Raw genomic sequence first — 6,716 nt, 5'->3', positions numbered from 1 at the left:
TAAGCAAACTATATGTTATTTCTCCTAGTCTTTAGATTTATCCTCATTCCCCTGTTGTCTAAATAATTCCCTGAATATTGGCATGTTTCCAAAGTTCTGCACAGGCTTCTAATTTTTCCTTTATTTTTTTCTTGTTCTGTTTGTAAATTGTTTGATAATGCTGTTCAGCTGTCTTGTTCAACTTCTAATTGACTGTGTGCTCGTTTCACATATTCTTTCTTCTGTTGGAATGAGTTTAAAAAAATATTTCTAAGATGTTAAAATGAGATCAGTCCTAGCTTTAGGACTGATGGTTTCAAAACCACTTTCTTTGGTTTGGCAAACAGTGTTCACAGCTTGTGGGCAGTTTCTAGTACTTAAGCATTTTAATTCAAGTCAGTTTCAACTGCTGTCTTCATAACGCTTTCAGATGTTTTTCTAGAAATGCTTTATGTGCTAACTTTTGTTCAAATATTCAGCTATCATAACACGATTTTCTTCCTACTGTTGTTTTGCTGCTTGCTTTACCTAAAAAGAGCTGTGTTACCAAAGTAAATGTAAGTAAATGTTGTGACTTATTTCGAATTTCTGTATTCTAGGAAGAATTCTTCCCCTCAAGTTGTTTTTTTTTGCAGGGGTATATGAGTATGTTGTATTTGGGGGTTGTTAAAGAGCCCAGAAGCTAGAGGAAACTTCAAGAATGTATTTGAAGCCTATCCTGTCTCCTCCCATATTACAGTGTGTACGTTGAGCTCCTGTCCTCTGTAACTTCCCAGCTGGTTGGAAAGCTGTGTGTATGATCTTGTAGTGAACTTCATCACTACCTGAAGTGATTTGGTGCTGGGATTGTTGTCATAATTGCATGTATTTTTAGGCTGAATGATAGCTCAGTCTGGTGTGGGGGTTTTCATAATATTCTATTAAAATGGAGCAGTTGGACTGTCCGTCTTCTAAATGTGAAAGTCACATTGATACAAAAATACCTTGCTTGCAGATCAGTTTGTTTCAATGGGTATCTAACTCCCTAATGCATTTTTAATTTCAAAATGGTACTTAAATTTGACTGCAGTTTTGTACAGTCAGAAGTCTGACTTCTTGTTGGAATATGTTGCCCACTTTTTAACAAACATGTTGAATTATGTATTATAAGCCGAATCTTCCAGCCATTCTTGAAGTAAACCTGTACTGGGGTCTGTACTGTGGTGAGGGCTGTATGATTTGGTCTCTTCCTCCTATCTTGTATAATTACAACACAGTGGATTGGTAAAAGTACTGTACACTGTTACTGGTATTAGAACTGTTAATTAAAACATGTTCTCTCTAATGGAGTATACTGCACTTCATTGAAATCATTAGGATCCATCTTTTATGTAGAGGTGCTATTTGTGTTGATGGATGTGACTGAGAACAAACTGTATAAGATGTTAATGAAGCCATATGTACAAGGCCTGTGTATCTTAAATTTCATAAAGAAATACTGAACACTTACTCTTTGTGTTATGAAGTATAAGCCATTCATATTTAATATAAACATCTAAGATGTAATTTACTTAGTTTACTCATTCTATTTATGATAAAAAAATCTTAACTTTGGAAATTATTTCTGTAGTAAGGAAAATGTAAAATCCTTCCATTTTTATCATTGTGAAATAAATTTCAATCAGTGTTTGGGAAAGTACTACAGACTTTTTCCATACTTACCTGAAAGAAGTCAAGCTTTCATGTGCAGTTGAAATGGGCACTTTAGAGGCTTCTTGCAAATGTATTGCATGGTAATGTATGCATGATGCTATAATACAAAAGAACGATGATTTGTAGTTACTGAAAAGAAAAAAAAAATCACCAATTTATGTTTTGCTACCTTGTTGAGAGAATGCTAAGTATGACTTCATTTTTTTCATGTTCTGGGTTAATTTTATTTTAACTTGTTTTCTGGGAATTTGCAGTAATTTTGAAAGATAAAGGAAATTAAAATATTTTCTAGTAGCTTTATTCTAGGGCACTGAAGAGCCAAAGTCTTCTCACTGTGTACTGCCGCACCTTTCTCTGGGGGTTCTGCGGTGTCGGGGAGCCTTTGAAGTTATATTAGGCATAGCATACGTACCACTTAACATATTTGTTAAAGAAGCAGTTTTCAGGTCAGGGGTTACATGTGCTCTTTAGGCTAACTGTAATATTTGAGGCTGATCAGTGGTGCACGTAGTGTGGGGCACTCTAGAGAAAACTTGAGATTATCTGGGAAGAGATGCTGAAGAAACTTGAGAGGCAATGGGGTGTACAGGTAGTAAAGGCAGACCTTCCCCCTCAAGCAGTTTAAAGCAGCTATAAAAGGCTGCTTGTCTCCGTAGACTGTGATGTCTAAAAATCAGTGTGGAGTACAGTTAGGAAGTTCATGGATGTGTGGAAATGCACGTCAGATGCAGTGCTGTATGTGAATATATTGTGGCAACTTAAGGGTATAAGAATAGCTAGTAACAATAAAGATGCAATACTAGACAGAGTAATTTGTTCGTTTATATTTTATGAAAAACTTTTGAGTCATCTTCAGTTTCTATTTACTTTCAGCCCTGGCATCCCTGAGGAGATAACTATGAGGAGAAACGTTGCCTAGAATTAGCACAGTAAAAAATTACAATGTACTATTGTATTAAACTTTATCAAATACAGTATGAGGCCGCTGGTGTAAGGGAAGAAGGTGACTCAAGAAGTTTTCAGGATGTCTGTTGGTTAACTTGGAAATGGGATTCTTTGAAGAGTAATAGCTGTAGAACAGATTATTCCCCCCCCCCTTTTTTTTTCTTTTTGTTTTCATTGCTTGCTACTTTCATGTTACCACCTTTGGGATAACAGGTTTATTAATTCTCTTTGAGTGAAACAAGTGCCTTTGATGTAGCTGATTAAAGCTGATTTAAGTGAAGTACTTGTATAATTTAACAGACATCCACAAAGTGAATCAGTAGATAATGGTTTTCTCTTAGTTCCAGTTACTAGAAAAGAAGAACCCATTGCCTCCTTTTTCTCTGCAAAACTTGTAAAACTTAAAACTTCTAGCCAGTTTGCTGAGGTGTAGTGAACCTTGCTTCAGGCATCTAAGTGGGAGGTTCAGCTTCTCTGTGTGGAGGAGGTAGACTTCCCTCAGGGGTCGTTCAAGGTTCTTTTTTTAAAAGGCTACTTGTCTGCATTAACAGATGGAGCAGATGGAGTCTAAAAGTTGGAGTTTGAATGTTCCCTGGTTGTGAATACGAGCAAACTCTTCAAGTAGCTTCTACTTGAAATCACTTGCTAGCTATGTTGTAGTATTTAAAATTATTTTTGGGGATCTTTAAAAGGCTTAAATATTTTCAGTCTATGTACAAAAAATAAGTAGAGGTTGCCCCAGAATAGAGAACATGGCTTATCTAAGTGACAGTCTAAGAATATGACCTTTAAAAAAACAAAACCAAAACCATTTTCTTAAATATTTTTTATTTTTCATGTTTAACTGCCTCCAGTTACTGCTTCTAAGTTGAAAAAAAAAAAAAGTGAAGACATTTTGAAAATGAACTTAACATACTGCAAACGCCAGAATCTGAAAATGATACTTGGTCTAACTTCAGGCCGTTTTATATTATGATCTAGAGCTACTCTGAGGAAATTAAAAAAAAAAAAAAAAAAAACCAAACCAAACAAACCTATCTGTTGAAGAGCAATAGAAACAACTAATGAAGATGGATGTTACTGTTTTAGGAAGTTTTGAGGAAAATCTTGCCATCAAGAGGAATCGGAACTTCCATTTGCTACAGCTCCCCTCATTTATGGTTGGATTTGTCTCTTCTTCCCCTGCAAAGATCAGGGATCAGCTGGCTGATTCAGACCAATTGAAATTCTGTTTTGGTAGGCCTAAGTCATTGTTACACTGAGGGCTCAAATCAAGAGGAGAGGCATAATGGGTGTAACACAGGGTTACACGAAACCTTTTGGAATGCTGTGGATTTTATATTTTGCAGAGTTGTGTTAACACTTGACTAGAGGAGCTTTTTCTATACAGAATATTAGTCCTGAAAATGGAATCTTTTAAGTGCCTTGATAGGAGTTGAGAGATCCTTCGCTACAAATTTTGTGCGTGCTACTGTTTCCCACCCCCCCCTGCTCCTTTTCTCAATATGGTGTCTCATAACAAAGGAGACTAGTTAGAAAAACCTGCAACATTCCATATATGCATCCGCTTAGGAGAGTCATCTCTGCCTATTAAGTCTTAGTAATGTGGAAGGTCCTGTGGTCCAGCAAATGACAGGCTCTAGTGAGTTAGGTGCTGGTTCTTTGCAGCAGCAGGTGTACGATACCTATTACAAAATCTTTGAAAAGAACCATGAGAATATGCTGTAACAGGTAAATGCAGTGCAACAAATAGTGTGTTATTTCTTCTTTCTAATGGGTTTATTTAGGAGAAAGAAGCTAAACAGAAAGGAAAAGGTTGCGTAGTTTTAACTTTTGTTTGGTCTTTTTTCCCTCTCCTACTGTTCTTTGGACTTACAACGGCATGTTGTAGAAGAGATTGATGCTGTACAAAGCTGCTTGGTTTAGAACCAGCTAAGAGAGAACAACCGTGGAGAGTGCTGCGTAGTTCTTTGCGATAAAGAATTGCTGTCCTGAGGATGATAGAGCAGCTAATATAAAGAATCTGGTTAGTACTGGTTCAGTTAATTGAGTATCATTCTGATATTGTAGCATGCAGTACAAATAACGTGAGCTGTATTTTGTTTTCTTTTAATGCGTCCGTTGGCAAAAAAAGGATATGTGTTACCATCTGGTTAGTCTTTGATTTCCCTACTGAAATATTTCTCTGATGCTACTTTTATTAGTTTAGATGTTAAACAAGTGTGACCTGCATTCCCCTTACTGTCCTGCAGCAGGCCTTTTCTAAGTGCTATATAGCATTTAATTTACAATTATCATTTCCTTACCTGATACATTTTGGATGTTAATAGATTTCATCTGCCTTAACTCTTTCCATACATTTCCAGTGAAGAAGGTGTTGAATTGTATTTTTTTTAAAGAAATTCATACCGGAGGACTTCATTCCAGAACTTAAATACGTTCAAACTAACCATACCGACTGATCTGAGATTTCTAGTTTTCTGATAGCGTTATACCTGACCTAACTTGCACCTACTGTAGAACACGTACAAGCTTGTTTACCGTACGGTGTAGCAATAGCTCTCAGCTGCTAACACACTGTGTACTGCTTTTATCACTCATGTGGTTGTGGGAGAAATTATGATAGATTTCATTTGAGGTTAGCATCTTATTTAACCTGAGTTGATTATTACAGGTACTAGGTTACTGCATCTAGACAAAATGGAATTAAACCTGAACTGGCACAATCCCTTAAATGTTGTGGTGAGCACTGCTGTATTTTTTTTTTTCTCCCCAAAATCTGTCCCTGAAAGAAAAGGTATTCTTTTCCTTAAGGAATCATTCCTTTGCTGTTTGGTGTCCCGTCCGTCCCCCCCGCCCCCCTTGGGCAGTACAAACAAAAAAGCTGCAAAGTTTCTGTATGCTTGTCCAGTTCATGGCCCAGATCTAACCTGTGGGAAGATCCTATCTAGCTCCCAAATAATTTTAACCGCTTTTAAGATGTCTGTGTACGTGCAGGCCTTTCAGCTGGCAGACGCTGCGACCATTGTGTGCATTGAGCACGATGTAGAAGTGCCTGAAAACCACCTGTCTCGATGTGGCTTCAAGGCACGAGACAGTCTTGCTGCAAAGTACGTGACACACAAATGCAGCGGCAGCTCTTGCTGTAATCGCTTCCTTGAGTGTCGTTTCAAGGAAAAGGCCTATCGCACCTCTTCCACAAAATGTACATGTTTTACAGTCCTCAGTTTACAACTCGGGCATCCACAGCATTTGACTGCTTACTAATAATAGATTTGAGCAGCGTGTATAAGCACCTTTCTGGATCTTAGCGGGGAATAATCTTCCTGTAACCTTCAGCTACGCTTACCGTTTTCTTAAAGTAAACACTTCTATTTTACAGTGAAAAGGGTTTAATGACGCTGTTCTTTTCAACAAGAAGTCACAGTAACAAGGCATATAGCTCAACTGATGAACAGAATTTCACTGGTGGTACATAACAAAAATTTGTCAAACTTTGTAGATGTGGTATGTCCCGCTGGGACATAAGACAAGGTCTAGGCTGGTTTTAAGACTTCGAAGCACCGTAGCACGTTACAGCGTGATACTTGGCCAATGCGAAAGTTGATCTCCAACTCTGCTGTACTGACTCTGAACTTGTAAATCCTGAACTTACTCTAGAATTGCAGTCTGCAATCCTACCTCCATTTTGTACAGAAGTAGCTCTTCAGGGAAAGACTTCGAGAAAAGCCTTTTCCATTACAGGGAAGGGGGGATTTTCCATCCGTTTTAAGCTAACAAAACCAGGTGTCTGCTGTAATGCTGAGCCTTCTGGCAGCTGAAGAGAAGCTTGAACATCGGAAGCCAATTACCGGTGGCGTGTTTTGCAGTGCGTTACGCGTTGTGTGAACGGGACAGCGGAGCGAGGCCGGCTGGCAGCGCTCGCTGCCGGCAGACCAGCGGCAGCAGCAATGCTGCGAGCTGGAGAGGCTGAGGCAGCGTAAGAGGTCAGAGCGTTTAATTGTACTTCTGCTGGGTTTCGGGCTTTTGGAGGGGGACGAGACTCACCCACGTGGCCCCTCCCCACGCGGGGCGCCGCGCCGCTGCTGCAGCCCCCACCG

The 6,716-nt window shown here is 38.8% G+C and overlaps 1 protein-coding gene across 2 annotated transcripts in view; it reads left to right on the top strand.

Moving 5' to 3' along the window:
* LYPLA1 (lysophospholipase I) overlaps positions 1-2,471 on the top strand; it is a 13,911-nt gene extending 11,440 nt beyond the window's left edge. For both annotated transcript variants that reach the window (XM_009332058.1, XM_009332059.1), the window contains exon 9: positions 615-2,471. The gene's annotated coding sequence lies outside the window, so the exon portion shown is untranslated. The remainder of the gene's footprint in view (positions 1-614) is intronic.
* The last annotated feature ends 4,245 nt before the right edge of the window (positions 2,472-6,716 follow it).

Source organism: Pygoscelis adeliae, unplaced genomic scaffold (assembly GCF_000699105.1).
Source record: "Pygoscelis adeliae isolate BGI_AS28 unplaced genomic scaffold, ASM69910v1 Scaffold98, whole genome shotgun sequence".
Taxonomy (NCBI): domain Eukaryota; kingdom Metazoa; phylum Chordata; class Aves; order Sphenisciformes; family Spheniscidae; genus Pygoscelis; species Pygoscelis adeliae.
The sequence above is the reverse complement of the archived record's forward strand: the minus strand, read 5'-3'. Positions and strand labels throughout refer to the sequence as shown.